Raw genomic sequence first — 15,080 nt, forward strand, 5'->3', positions numbered from 1 at the left:
TTCAGCGTAATATTTTTGTTTGTTTGGAGAACTAGTCGTTTTACTGAATGAGTTTTACTTTCTCCAGGATCTAATTATAGCTGGGTATCTGGATGGGCATCCCAGCAGAAGGAAGCCATAGCTCCAAATTTGAGGGCTAAAACCAGATTTCATACTTGTCCCATTTCCATCCATTTCATAGCTCACTGACAACAGTGGACAAGCCAAACAAATTCCTCACTATGTGCATTTGCAGTGATACTTCTTGACTGCCATATCTTTAGGCACAGAAATGTCCTTGGGCCTTTCTACATGTTTCTTCTTGAGATCACCTTCTCAATGACTAAATTTTCCTTCCCATTCCTCTTCCATGGTTTCATTAGTTCAAGCACAGATTTAGATACCCATTGACCAAGATTACAACCCTGAATTGTTTTTGTTTGTTTCATCGATTAAATGTAGCTAGCAGAATATTTTAAATTAAAAGGGCTCCCATTCCACGCTTGAGTGAAATGGATGCAAGAAACCAGGCTCGTCTTTAAATATCTGAAGTTCACACTCCATGTAGGAGCACAGGTCTGGTAACAAAGGACAGTCCCTTCTTTTCAACTGAATAGAAGAAGGGGTCAGGGCTTTTATAGATTTAATCTTACTTTTAATCTTATGTAATAACTTGCAGGAGTATAAGTTTGAGTGTCAAATTTAGTAGTCCTTTGACATTCTTTAAGGATATACCCAAGAGGCCTTTGCTAATAACCAAAGAATATTAAAAGAAGATTCATTTATTCGTTTTAGAGTGAGAGGGACAGGGAGGGTAGAGGGGAGAGAGAATCTCAACCAGCCTTCCCACTGAGTGTAGGGGCTGACTTGGAGCTTGATCCTATGACCACAAGATCACAACCAGAGCCAAAACCAAGAGCTGGGTGCCCAACCCACTGAGCCACCTAGGTACCCCATTAATAATCAACTTTCTAAATGGCAGTGCAGTCCATACACTTTTGTAGATTACTCATGTTAAAAGGTGATATAATATCTATGCCAGGAGGTGGTATTAAATAATATCAAACATAAACCCCTCCTTCATGGTGATATCCTATTTCATTTTTGGGGATTCCTTAAGATAAGTATTAAGGAAGATAATACTTACCTTCCTTAAGTATTTCATGGTGTATTGGTAAATCCTGATGACTGTCCTTCCATTATAAGAGACAAAGTTGTCCTAATCTGTTTTATTTTTTTCCTTTGCTAATCCTTAGCTCTTATAGGTAAGGGGAGGTAATATCACCAAAAGTGGACCAAATCAAGTGACCAAAATTAAAGTGAACTTATTCTTGCAAGACCTAGAATCCCAACCGAAGAAACACAAATATAAAAGAAATGGCATAGCATTCGTTCATTCTAGAGGTATCATTCAGTTGAAAATATTGAATGGGTCCTGCCACCAAGACTGCTTGTAGATGGTTGGTTTTGTTCTTGGTTCTGTACCAAGTATATCATTTTACTCTTACATTCATGCTTGCAATTCCTTTTCTATCCTTTCTGCAAGTTCCCTTTCCTTGGTTTTATTTTTACCAATACATTTACCAACACATAAATCCAAGTAACATTGATGATTTATTAAATTACAATTACAAATCCCCATTGAACCAAGTACACTGAGGAGCTACCAAAGCTCACTTACTACCTCATAAACTGTTCCCTCCACAACTTCTTTACAGAATAGTTTAATAGTATGCCCGAAAAGTTAAAAATTATCTAGTGAGCTTTACTTTAGTAGCTAAAACCATAAATGCCAGTGGTCTACCATAGAGTCATCTGCTTTGTAACAATACAGACAAATGCCCATTGAGATTCTGAAAAGAAATGACTGCTCACAGACAGTTGGCAGCAATTCTGCCTTGAATCTGGCTAGCTCCTTAAAGCAGGAGAAATCATGGTGCTGTGATTGACTCCCTCACCCAGGAGAAATTTTTTACTGTGCTACTAGGTTAAGAAAGTCCTGATGCAATCTCTAAGGGCCCTTCTTTTTTGCAGGTCACTCCTACACAGTGGTATGAAGGAAGAATATTTATTCCCTATTTAATATATATATTTTTTTAATCTGAAGAAAACTCCACCATAGTACTTCTCCTGGATTCTTTTACTCTATTTACTCTCTCTTCTCCTTGGTCATTAGATTTGTTTATTTGATTAGTGAACTCGGGAGCAAGACCTTTTGTCAGTTACAGTTTAACCCATTCTCTTCACCTTTATCTTTAGAGCAGGCTGTTCACAGATGCATTTGAGTTAGCTACTCCACACTGAAAATTTTATAGTCAGGCTCCCATGTCTCTGCCATGTCCATGTCAGATGGGTATCCATGTCTGGATGGGTGAATCTACTCAAGTCTGGGGTTCAATGCTAGGAAGCCTATTTTAGCCGTACACTGAAACAGCATCCTTACATACTAACTACATCATTAATAAAAATGGCACCTACCTTTCCATTTGCCTATTCTTTCTGACGTACTAAACCTCACTTTGTTCTGAACATGGGCAGCTAGAATGGAAACTCCAAGAGAACAGATTAGTAGTGCTTGGAACTTACCTTATCAAAATTTCTCTGACAGTTCCTGATCTTCCTGAGAAAACCCAAAGAATTTAAAGAAGTGGTCTGGATTTCAGCAGATGATGTTTATTTTACACCTGGAGTAAGACAACACAAATATATTTTTAAATCATACTATATAAATGAGAACAAATTTAGGGTAGACATTCCCACCTGCCAACCTCACCCAAGAGAATCAATGGATACAGTATTCATCTAACATAAGTACATAAATATATATATATATATATATATATATATGTGATTATATGGGTCTATATATGTATATAACACATATGTACTATATATATATATATATATATATAGTTGCATACATATAACACATATGTATACACACACACAATTGCTTTGGTGTATCTATCCTAGATTTGCTAGTCTTTATTTTGTCAATGTTCACTGAATTATTTCATTAAAATGTGCCATATGTATTTCATTGGAAAATATTTTTATCTATAGATAACATTTTGAACATACATTTGAGGGACTTCTTGTTCTTACCTCGTCCTTTTGTCATGAGTTCAAAATTATACAGGCAATGATCACTTTGTTTCAAATCTAATTGCCAGATGGACATAGAGAACTATAAAATACCCACTGTAACTTACAGATTTCTCAGTTAGATATAGCAACAAGAAAATAAGTAAGTAAAGGCATTGGATTGAGAGCTGGAAATGGATTCAATTAATAACCCTGCCATAATTAATCAGGCAGTTTGGGCAAGTGTCCAAACCTCACTGGGTTTTCATCTCTCCATGTAAAAACTTTGTACAAAGTTTTGTACAAAATTGGCTTTGTACAAAATTGCATGTGAGGCCCCTTCCATCTTTCACGTTTTGTGATATTTTTCTTCTAAATACGTGGTTTGATATAGACAGAATGGTTAGGAAGAATTTGCGGTGGTAGAACTACCATGCTTAGAAAATGCTTGGATTTTTATAAATTTATCATATGGACCTAATTACTGGTTTCAATCTCTGCTGGGTAATTAGTTACTTGTAGTTAAATGATACTAAGGTGACTGTAGTTAATTAAGTTCAGGTTCACCTATTGATTTGAAAAAATCAATTGTGTATCTCACAGAGCTGAGTAAATCTGATTTCGGACTCACAGGATTCATGATACTTTGGCACCTGATGACCAGTGATTCACTGTCTATCTATCTTTCTGCTATCCTAATGTTGAGCAAAAGAATCTGGAATTCTGGAGAAACTGGAAAAACTGTGGGCAACTTGTAAGCTAGTTTATATAATTTGGCATTATATCATGACTCCCTCCCTCCTGCCCCCCTCAGGTATCTGCCAAGGGGGGAAAACATTTCTGAGTGAAATAGTCATACCTAATTGGTGTTCTGTATGTCATTGTCTTGCAAAAACAAAACAATTTCTAAAATTGGGAATTGAGCAGTAGCTGAAATTACTACTTACAAGGGTAATTTAAAAACTAACACATGAAATTTTTTGTTGTTGTTGTTATTAGAATAGCAGAGACTCATTTAAACCTGCACCATATGTCCAACACTGGGATAAACTATCTACATTATTTTACAGATTAAGCCTCACAATGACCCTATGAAACTTTTGAATTAATGATCCTTATTTTATTTTATTTTTTTAAGGATTTTATTTATTTATTTGACAGACAGATCACAAGTAGGCAGAGAGGCAGGCAGAGAGAGAGAGGAGGAAGCAGGCTCCCCGCTGAGCAGAGAGCCCGATGCGGGGCTCGATCCCAGGACCCTGAGATCATGACCTGAGCTGAAGGCAGAGGCTTAACCCACTGAGCCACCCAGGTGCCCCAGTGATCCTTATTTTATAGATGAAGAAACCGAGGCATGAGCCAATTGTACAGAAAGAATAGGAGGCATAGTTAGCAGGTGTGTGTGAGACTAGAACAACCCTCCTTCTTACCATCCCATATATCCTAACACTGTAAAGCTTGTTGGCGATAGCTGTGCCAGCAAATATTCCATCTCAATAGGTCCTCTCATGTCTGTATTTATGTGAGCCTCTGAATGCACTGGTTAATATAATTTTGATATAAGGAGGCCTTCTCTGATTTCTTTCCAGGACTATGATGTTTGTATTTCATTTTTATGTGCAGGGGAACAAAATGTTGCTTTTTCCATCTTTTAGCTTGAGTTATCTGCCTGATACTTAGCATGTTTCAAAAAAAATGTGTTGATAGCAGGATGCTTACTATGGACCCATCTTTGTACAGGGATCTGAGCTAGGTAGGGCTGCCTGCAGGGGCAGAAGCATTGGGTGTAAAAAAAGCATTGTGGTGGGTGGTTGTGAAGAGAACAACTGGCCAGAGGGTTTGTTGATCAGCCCAGAGAGAATCATATAGACTCGTAGAATGAGGAGCTGGAAGAGGCTTCACTAACTAATTAGTTCAAATTTCACAATGCTTAGTTGAAAGAAGTAAGAGACAAGGTATTCATGAATTAGTGAGCAGGTTTCTGGATACCACCCATCCACCTAGCTTCTCAATAGCCTCAACAAATGATCTATTGTAGGTTTAAGTGCATCGCTTAAGAACAGAAATTCACTGTTGAAGGCTTGTATATCTCAGTTACATTGTTTTTGGTTTAAGAACCAAAGAGCTTAGTGACTGTGAGAAAGAACATGGGGTCAGACCAACCTGAGTCCTAGAGCAAGCAACATCACTTTCTACTTGTAGAACTTTAGGAAAGGCTTAATCTTTCCATAGGACAGTTTCCTAATCTATAAAATAGGGTTATGAGAGTAGCGCCTCTCTGTTGCTTTGAGGATTATGTGAGAACTTTTTTTAAAAAGTGGGTTTTAAAAAATATTATTTATCTATTTATTTGAGAGAGAGAGAACACAAGCACGGTAAGTGGCAGAGGGAGAAGTAGGCTCCCCACTGAGCAGGAAGCCGGATGCAGGTCTCCATCTCACATGACCTGATCCAAACCAGATCCAACCAGATCATGACCTGAGCCAAAACCAAGAGTCAGACACTCAACTAACTGAGCCACCCAGGCACCCTCCTGTGATAACTTTTCATAAAAGACTTTGCATCAAGGTCCAGCACAAAGTAAAGATATACAAAATTTCCAGTTATCATCCTCATCATCTCCATAGTTTCTCTTATGTGAACCTAACATAATGAGACATTTGAAAACTGCGCTTTCCTTTTAAGTAAGGACATAAATCCCAATGAAAGAAGATTCTGGCTGCAAACTAACAAAATAGAATGAAATCACCAGCATGGTCATAGAGACTTTTCGTGTCTCCTCAGTGACAAGGGAAAGAAAGACACCAATCTCTGTACATATTTGAAATTCTATGTGTAATACTGTGAAAGAAGAGATTCAGAAATTGATCTTTTTGCTCAGGACTGTCCAAATCAATTCCACTCAAAGGCAGAAGTTCTCATAGCTTCTCATAGCTAGAACGTGTAACTAAAACAAATGATTTTACACAATGAAAAGGGAGAGAAAAATAGAAAGCTTCACTCTTTCTCTTAATCAAAAGTTGATGTGAAGGGATGTCCATTTGGATTCTGCTGTTAGAAAGCTCAGTTACGCAATAGTCATCCAAAAATAGTACCAAATCAATATGACATGTTTTAAATTTACATTAACATTTAAATTAATGAGAGGCTTAATATGAATTATGGAGCTTTAGATGTTTAGGACTATATCCCTTCTTGCCAACTTGGAACAGGGTTTATTGACTCACCTTCTCAGTCTCATAAACAGGCTTCCAGACTTTGTGTGTTTTCAGTGCCAGAGGATTTTCAGGCTGGTGAATGATTCCATATTGACATCACTAGGGAATGAAATTGGCCCTATTCACTGAAGATGGAAAATGCTCCCAGCAACTGCACACACTTTCCTTGAAGGGCAGTTTCCCATAGATGATTGTCAGGTCTGGGAATGGTCTGGGATGGAAGCTTACTGCCCCACTCCCCCTTTTCTTCCCATTCATCTTATCCAACAAATATTTCTAGAATATCTACTATGGACACAGAACTGTGCTGAAACAACAGATTCTACTTCAAGGAACTCATGATCTCTTGAAGGATACAGTCACTTATGTAAATGATTCTAGAATAATATCACATGCTGCATAATGAAAGAAGGTACATACTGGGTGCTGTCAGAGGCACCTGAATCAGACTGGAGGAGAATCAAGCCTGAAGAAATGAGGCTTGAAAGGCAAGGAGGCATTAGTCAGTCAATCAAAGAAGAGCAGGAACCTCATCATTCAGAGGGGAGAGCCTATACAAGAAACTAACAGCTTTATTTAAATAAACAAGAAATTCTGAATGAATAGTGTGAGAGGTGGCATAAAGGCTGTGTGTGTGTGTGTGAGTGTGTGTGTGTGTGTGTGTGTGTACAAATACACATACAAGTGTGGGTGTAACAAATTAACATGCATAGTTAGATGATTAGGCAGGGAAAAGTTTAGAGACATCTCATATGCCAGGCTAAGGAGTGTGGATTCCACCTTTAAAATGATGCAGATGCAGAGTTCTGATGTAGTTTTGTTTGTTTGTTTTAATAATCCTTCTGTACAGGGGCTCCTGGCTGGCTCAGCCATTAGGCATCTATCTGCCTTCGGCTCAGGTCATGATCCCGGGGTCCTGGGATCAAGCCCCACATAGGGATTCCCACTCAGCAGGAAGCCTGCTTCTCCCTCTCCCACTCTCTCTGCTTGTGTACTCTCTCGCTGTGTCTCTGTCCAATAAATAAATAAAATCTTTAAAAAATAGTAATAATTCTGTACAGAAAAGTTTCATGTGCATAGCAAAACTGAACAGTAAGTAAAGAGAAAGAGATCTCTTAACCCCACACATGCAAAACCTCTCCCACTATGGATGTCCCACACCACACTGCTATGTTTGTTGCAATTAATGTACCTACACTGAGACATCACTATCACCCTAAGTCCATAGTTCACATTAGAATTCACTCTTGGTGTTGTACAGTCTATGAGGCTTGACAAATGTATAATGACATAGATCTACCATTGCAGATTCAAATGAAGTAGTTCTGTTGTCCTAAAAATTTTTCCAAAATAATACATAGTTGGAATCATAGAGCATACAACCTTTTTAGATTGGCTTCTTTCACTTAAATATATGCATTTAAGTTCCTTCCATATCTTTTTACGGCTTGATAGCTTATCTTTTTTTTAGTGCTGAATGATATTTCCTTTTCTGGATTTACCACAATATATTTATGCACTCACTTACTGAAGGGCATCATAGTTGCTTTCATGTTTGGACACTTATGAATAAGACTGTTATAAACATCTGTGGGTAGGTTTTTGTGTGGACACAAGTTTTCAGTTCCTTTTGGGTAAATGCCAACTAGGGCAACTGTTGGATCATGTGATAAGATGTTTAGTTTTGTAAGAAACCACCAAACTGTCTCCCAAAGTGGCTGTAACATTTTGCATTCCTACTAGCAAGAAGTGAGTCCCTGCTGTTCCACATCCTCGCCAGCATCCGGTGTTGTCCGTGTTTTCAGTTTTGGCCACTCTAGTAGGTATGTAGTGGTAGTTCCTCATTATTTTAATTTGCATTTCCCTGATGACACATGCTGGTGGAACATCTTTTCAAACATTTATTTTACATCTGTATATCTTCTTTGATGAGGTATCTGTTCAGATCCTTGGCTTGTGTTTAATGGGTTTGTTTTCTTACTGTTGAATTTTGAGAGTTTTGTGTATTATATATCTTATACATATTAACACATTATCAGATGTGTTCTGTCTTCTCATTGCCTCAACAGTGTGTCTCATAGAGCTGAAATTTTTAATTTTAATGAAGTTCACTTTATCGATTATTTCATTCACAGATCATACCTCTGATGCTTTGTCTAAAAAGTCATTGCCATATCCGCTGTCATCTAAGATTTTTCATATGTTATCTTCTGGGAGTTTTATAGTTTTGCATTTCACATTTAGGACGATGACACATTTGGAGCTAATTTTTGTGAAGGGTGCAAAGTCTGTGTCTAGATTCTCTCTTTCTCTCTCTCTCTTTGGCATGTGAATGTCCAGTTGTTCCAGCTCCGTTTATTGAAAAGACTATCTTTTCCCCATTGTATTGCCTTTTCTCCTTTGTCAAAGATCACTTGACTATGTTAATGTGCGTCTATATCTGAGCTTTCTATTCTGTTACGATGTCCTATTTGTTTACTCTTTCAGCAATATGACATGGTTTTGATTACTGTATCTCTCTTTCTTTTTGAAGATTTTATTTATTTATTTAATCTTAATCTTAATTTTTATTTATTTATTTATTTATTTGACAGAGAGATAGAGATCACAAGTAGACAGAGACACATGCAGAGAGGGAGGGGGAAGGAGGCTCCCTGCTGAGCAGAGAGCCCATTGGCTACGGGGCTCTGAGATCACGACCTGAGCCAACAGCAGAGGCTTAACCCACTGAGCCACCCAGGTGCCCTCGATTGCTATGTCTTTATAGTAAGTCTTGAAATTGAGTAGTGTTCATTCTCCAATTTTGTTTTTCTCCTTCAATATTGTGTTGACCTTTCCCCCTGTTTTGCCTTTTCACATAAGCTTTGGAATTAGTTGTCGGTATCCAAACTTGCTCGGAGTCTTATTGGAATTGAATTGAACCTATAGGTCAAACTGGGAAGAGCTGATGTCTTGACAAGATTGAGTCTTCCTTTCATTAATATGGAATATCTGTCCCTTTATTCAGTTCTTCTTTGATAATTGTCAAAGAAGTTTAGTAGTTTTCTTCATGTAGATCTTCCACATATTTGGTTAGATTTATACTTAAATATTTCATTTTCCATGCTACTAATATAAATAGTAATGTGTCATTAATTACAAATTCCACTTGTTCATTGCTGATGTATGGGAGAAAATACTGACTTTTGTGTATTAGCTTTTTATCTTGCAACCTTGCTATAATCACTTATTAATTCCAGGAGTTTTTTTGGTTGATTCTTTCAGATTTTCTAATAGATGATCAAGCCATCTGCAAAGTTTTCTTTCTTCCCAATCAGTATATCTTTCATTTCTTTTTCGCCTCTTAGTGAATTACCTAGAATTATGATTTAAGAAATATCCCTTTGGCAACATTGTGGAGAATAGATGAAATGTGAGCTATTCTTTCTCCAGAACATTGTCAGATGTTCAAGTATGCCCTAGTAAACCCCTGATGGACCTCTTGTGATACCAGATGTGAGACACAGATGGTGGAGAATGTCAAGGAATCAGTTATTCCAGGCCTCGTGGCTTTCCTTTTGACTGTCGAGTGATATGGGTCATGGAACTAGAATTAACAATGCTGTCCCTATGTTCTACTACCCTAATTCATTTTTGCAGAAATATATTTATTGAACACAAACTAGAAAACAGGAAAAGTATTAGATCCTCTGACAGTGATACATAAGCCATCATGGTGCCTGCCCTCAATAAATTTACATTTTGGTGAGACATGAGAAAGAATAATGAAGGAAATAAAAGATATTTAGAGATTATGGTACAAAATATTGATAAATAAACAGGATGTTGTGAAAGTAATTAGCATGGGGTTAGTCAGTGTTGCTTTAGTTGTAAAGAGGGTGAACTCTGGGCAGGGACTCACTAGATTCAAATTCCAGTTCTGCCACTTCCCATTTTGTTATGTTGTCAAGATCCTATGCCTCAATTTCCTCATCTGTACAATGAAGATAAATATTCTACTTCATAGGGTTGTTGTGAAAATTAAATGAGATGATAAATGTACAGTAAGTAGCCTTGTACATGGCACATAGAAGTCCTCAAAATTATTAGCTATTACTATAGTTGTGGTTACTATTATTACTCTGTGCTTAACATTACTATTCTTTGGATAGCTTGATAAAGGAAGCTGTCTTTCAAAGGGTGAAATGTGAACTTCAGCCTGAAGAATGAGAAAGAGTTTACCATGCGAAGAACTTTAGAAAGAGTGTTTACATAATTTTCTACATAGAGCCAGCAACAAGTGTGAAGTTCTTGAAAAAACGTTAAAATGTCTTCAACTTACTAAGAATACTTCAGGGTAGATAGAGTGATATTATGTAAGTTCCAGCTTCTTAGGCTTTGACTCCAGGAAGAGGGGATCACTTGTCTCAATCAAGAACCCATAATCCAGGGACACCTGGGTGGTTCAGAGGGTTAAGTGGCTGCCTTCAGCTCAGGTCATGATCCCAGGGTCTTGGGGTTAAGTCCCTCTTTGGGCTCCTTGCTCAGAGGGGAACCTACTTCTCTCTCTCCCTTTGCCCCTGCTCATGTGCACAGTCTCTCTCTCTCCCTTTCTTTCCATCAAATAAGTAAATAAAATCTTTAAAAAAAAAAGAACCCATAATCCAAAGGTCATCTGCTAGAATTATGTAAGAAAAGTCACATTCCAGAGATGGCTACCAAGACTTTTTGTCCATCTGTTGATAAACACCAGGTGACCTGATCTTAGTAACTATTAAACTGGTATTTGTTGGCAAATAAGTATCCTGATATTTGGCATTATGAATAATATAAATAGGCCTTTATTGATAAAATTAAAGATATTTATGATATATGGAATTGACCTTTGTTTTTGGGGATACTCTTCACATTTATTTTTAACACAGTTTAAGAATCTAATGGGGTATGAAACTTATACCCTTAGGTTAGAAAAGATACCCCAGGCTTGATCCATAAATGGTTTTCTGTCTAGGCATGAGTTAAAGTAACATTTCATTGGCTGCTCCTACTTTAAGGGTATATTAATTCTGCCTCTGGAATGCTTTCTTCTGATGACATGAGGAACAGCTGAAAGAAGAAAAAGATGTAACTTTGTTATATTTTTTTAAAAAGATATATTCTTTTTTAATTTGAGAGAGAGAGTGAGAAAGCATGAGAGGGGAGAAGGTCAGAGGGAGAAGCAGACTCCCCATGGAGCTGGGAGCCCAATGCAGGACTCGATCCTGGAACTCCAGGATCTTGACCCGAGCTGAAGGCAGTTGCTTCACCAACTGAGCCACCCAGGTGCCCCTTTTGTTTCACTTTCAGCAGGTTGTTGTTGGAACTATTTTGTGCTCACTCACTAAGACAATCATATATGTCTTATAAATATCTGTGTATTTGTCAAAATTCGATCAGTAGCTTTGTTTTATTATTACCTAGTACTGAGGGTATAGTTAACCCTCACCTAACTTGGCTTCTTTGCCTATTTTTGTTTATCTACCCAAAAATGTCTTTGTCGTCTTTGCCTATCTACCCAAAAAAGTTTAGTGCGTATGTGTTGTGCAGGATCAACTCAGCTTAGATTAATTTGCAACATTTTCCATGTCCAAAGAGCAAACAGGAAGCTGTGGCATCTTGTGTGTGATAAGAAAGACACTGTGAGATACTGGTATTGGGAGGTAGGCAAGAAATAAAGAATGCAGGGACTTGTAGCTCCTGATAACATTTTTGGACTTAATTCTCAGTGTAATAGGAGTTCTCTAAGATGTAAGAAAAGAGTGCTACCGATCTGCTTTGCATTTTTAAAAGATAATATAAACCAGCGTGTAGAAAATGAATTATAAGGGTTGAGTGCAGGGAGAAAAGTTGAATATTGCAGAAATCCAGGCAGGAGTGATAAAGGCTCACAGGCAGTGATAGAAATGCATAGGAAAAATGTGGAAGAACTTTAGACATATTTTATAAGAAATCCCATCAAGATTTGCTCATGCATTGGAAGTGAAAAATTTAACATGCTAAGACTCCTAGGTTGGGGCAACTGTTGGAATATCTTCAATGATGAATGTGGCTGCTGGAAGACTGCGTTAGAGGGCTGAGGTTTAGTCTTATAGCTAAGGAGTGCCTCTAACAACCGTAGAAGCAGAAATGTTATAATGTTATAAGAAATGGCTAATGAATAGTTGGAACACTACATCAAAAACTAATGATGTATTATGTGCTGATTAACTGAACACAATAATAAAAAAAGAAAAAAATTAGGAACGCCTGGGTGGCTCAGCAGGTTAAAGCCTCTGTCTTCGGCTCAGGTCATGATCCCAGGGTCCTGGTATCAAGCCCCTCATCGGGCTCTCTGCTCAGCGGGGAGCCTGCTTCCTCCTCTCTCTCTGCCTGCCTCTCTGCCTACTTGTGATCTCTGTCTCTGTCAAAATAAATAAATAAATAAAATCTTTAAAAAAAAAGAAAAAAAACCTAAAACTAAAAACCTTTTTTTTTTTTTTAAAGAATCTCTTATTTTAACAAGAAAAAAAAAATAAAAAGGAAAGAAAGAAAGAAGGGGCAGAGGAAGTCTGTTGATTTCCCCTGGTTCATGAAGAATGTTGCTGATTCCCACTGCACGCCTTTCAACAGAGACTACCCATGGAGGGCACATGTGCTCTGGAGTCATGTGAGGTTCCTTGTTCAGATAATCAATCCAGTTTTCCATGCATAAATAGGAAGACCCAAGTAGAAAGTCTCAGTGCTTCAGATTTATTTTAAATTTGTTGAATCTTGCTGTTTCTTGTAGAAAATGAATGACAAAGAGGAGGGCTTCCATCTTTGCTATCATTCAGAAGATAATATTATTCAAAAACTATGGAGCTTCGCAATAATTACTGATTCTTAGGTCAGTGTATGAATGTTTTCATAGTCATTGATTTAGTCAATCAATGTGTCTGTCAGTCAGCAATTCACTTGATAAATATTTTCTAGAAATTAGCCATGCATTGGGCTAGATATTAGAGATGAGCCTTATATAACTCCTCTTTTGCCTACACATCTCCTAGATATTAAGTCTATCAAACACTAACAAGAAATATCCCAAGCTGAATTAGGAAAAGTGACCTCACTGCGGTCTATATCCACTCTGGGACTATTATAAAAATCAAGGTATAAACAAATAATAAAATCAATTGCTTTTATGTTTGATCTATGAAAACTTTACATCCTTTAGAAAATCAGATTAAAAAAAAAAGAAAATCAGATTTTATTTTCATTTTATACTTCCAGTTTTTCTTTTTCTTTTTTTAAAAGATTTTATTTATGTGACAGAGAGAGAGCACAAGTAGGCGGGGTGGGTTGTGGGGGGAGCAGGCTCCCTGCTGAGAAGAGAGCCCGATGCGGGGTTTGATCTCAGGATCCTGAAATCATGACCCGAGCTGAAGGTAGAGAGGCCTTAACCCACTGAGCCACCCATGTGTCCTATTTCCTGTTTTTAATTGGTACTTGAGTTTTTTTTTTTTTTTTTAAGAATGGTACTAGTCATACATATAAATAATCATGATCTTTATACATGTTAATAGACACATAATATAGGCACAGAGGTTTGTAGATGACTCAGATTCAAATATTTTCACATGCATTTTTAAAGAATTTAGTTTGCATGGGAGGAAATAAAGTGAGGGCATTTATACCTAAACATGAGATTTTAGTTTCCCATGGGTTGGTAGCTTTGAAAAGGGACCTCTCAGCATTCTGTGCTATGGTATTTTTACCTGAAGCAGGGTTCATACTATGTAGCTGCTTTAAACTATTCTTATTTAACATAGGAATCAAGGTTCTGGTGTCCACTGAGTTTTCTAAGCTCTTTGTTGTTGTTGTTGTTGTTTGTTTGTTTATTTATGTGACAGAGAGAGATCACAAGTAGGCAGAGAGGTAGGCAGAGAGAGAGAGAGGAGGAAGCAGGCTCCCTGCCAAGCAGGGACTCTATCCCAGGACCATGAGATCATGACCTGAGCTAAAGGCAGAGGCCTAACCCGCTGAGCCACCCAGGTGCTCCTGTTTTTTTATTTATTTATTTTTTTAAATCAGAAAATAAACAGAGCAAATTATTGCTGTTACCTGAAGTGAAAACGTTAAGGAAGTGAGAGGTGATTTGATAGAAATAATATATTCACATCATCATCATCAGTTCAATGACACAGTACAAGAAGTCTTCATGTTGTTTAGCTGTTGGATATGACTAAAGTTGTTGATAAGCTTCATGCACATTTCAAACCATGTAATTATATTTTCTCCTGTACTTCTCTAAGGCAGGTAAAAATAGTTAACTGTTCAAATAACTCATTGGGTCAGCATTTAACAACTGAGGAACGGGACATTTCCCAAGGATTTACGAGCAGATTGGAAAAATTAGTCATGTCAGGGACTGTTCGGTGGTATCACTTTTTAGTTTGTTTGTTTTTTCCAGAAAGTAATAGCCATAATGATGATTTTTCTGTCATAAATTAAAAATAGGAGAGAATTGATAGCCGTTCAAAGCCAGAATAATTTATGGGCTATTTAGCCTCTGTAGAGTTCAGAAGACTAGTAGTTTCAATTTAGACAATTCATGAATGTAAAAGAGGTAACAGGTCAGAACAGGGAAATCCTCAAACTTTCCAAACTAAATCTTGCTTCTTCCCATTGAGATTCTTAGTGTATTTTAAGATTTATTTGATGCCAATTTCATCACTCAAAAACAAAAAATAACACTGCCATGAATATACATCTATTTGTCTTCAAGGAAAGCTTGAGACCTCTGTGGTAAGCCAAAAAGTAAAC

At 37.3% G+C, this 15,080-nt stretch overlaps 1 protein-coding gene across 3 annotated transcripts in view; it reads right to left on the minus strand.

Annotated features, from left to right (window-relative positions):
• The window catches only part of LOC132008414 (leucine-rich repeat-containing protein 4C), a 436,841-nt gene that overhangs the window by 183,709 nt on the left and 238,052 nt on the right, over window positions 1-15,080 (minus strand). For all 3 annotated transcript variants that reach the window (XM_059386960.1, XM_059386961.1, XM_059386962.1), the window contains exon 3: window positions 2,566-2,663. The gene's annotated coding sequence lies outside the window, so the exon portion shown is untranslated. The remainder of the gene's footprint in view (window positions 1-2,565; window positions 2,664-15,080) is intronic.

This window comes from Mustela nigripes, unplaced genomic scaffold (genome assembly GCF_022355385.1).
Source record: "Mustela nigripes isolate SB6536 unplaced genomic scaffold, MUSNIG.SB6536 HiC_scaffold_148, whole genome shotgun sequence".
Lineage (NCBI taxonomy): Eukaryota > Metazoa > Chordata > Mammalia > Carnivora > Mustelidae > Mustela > Mustela nigripes.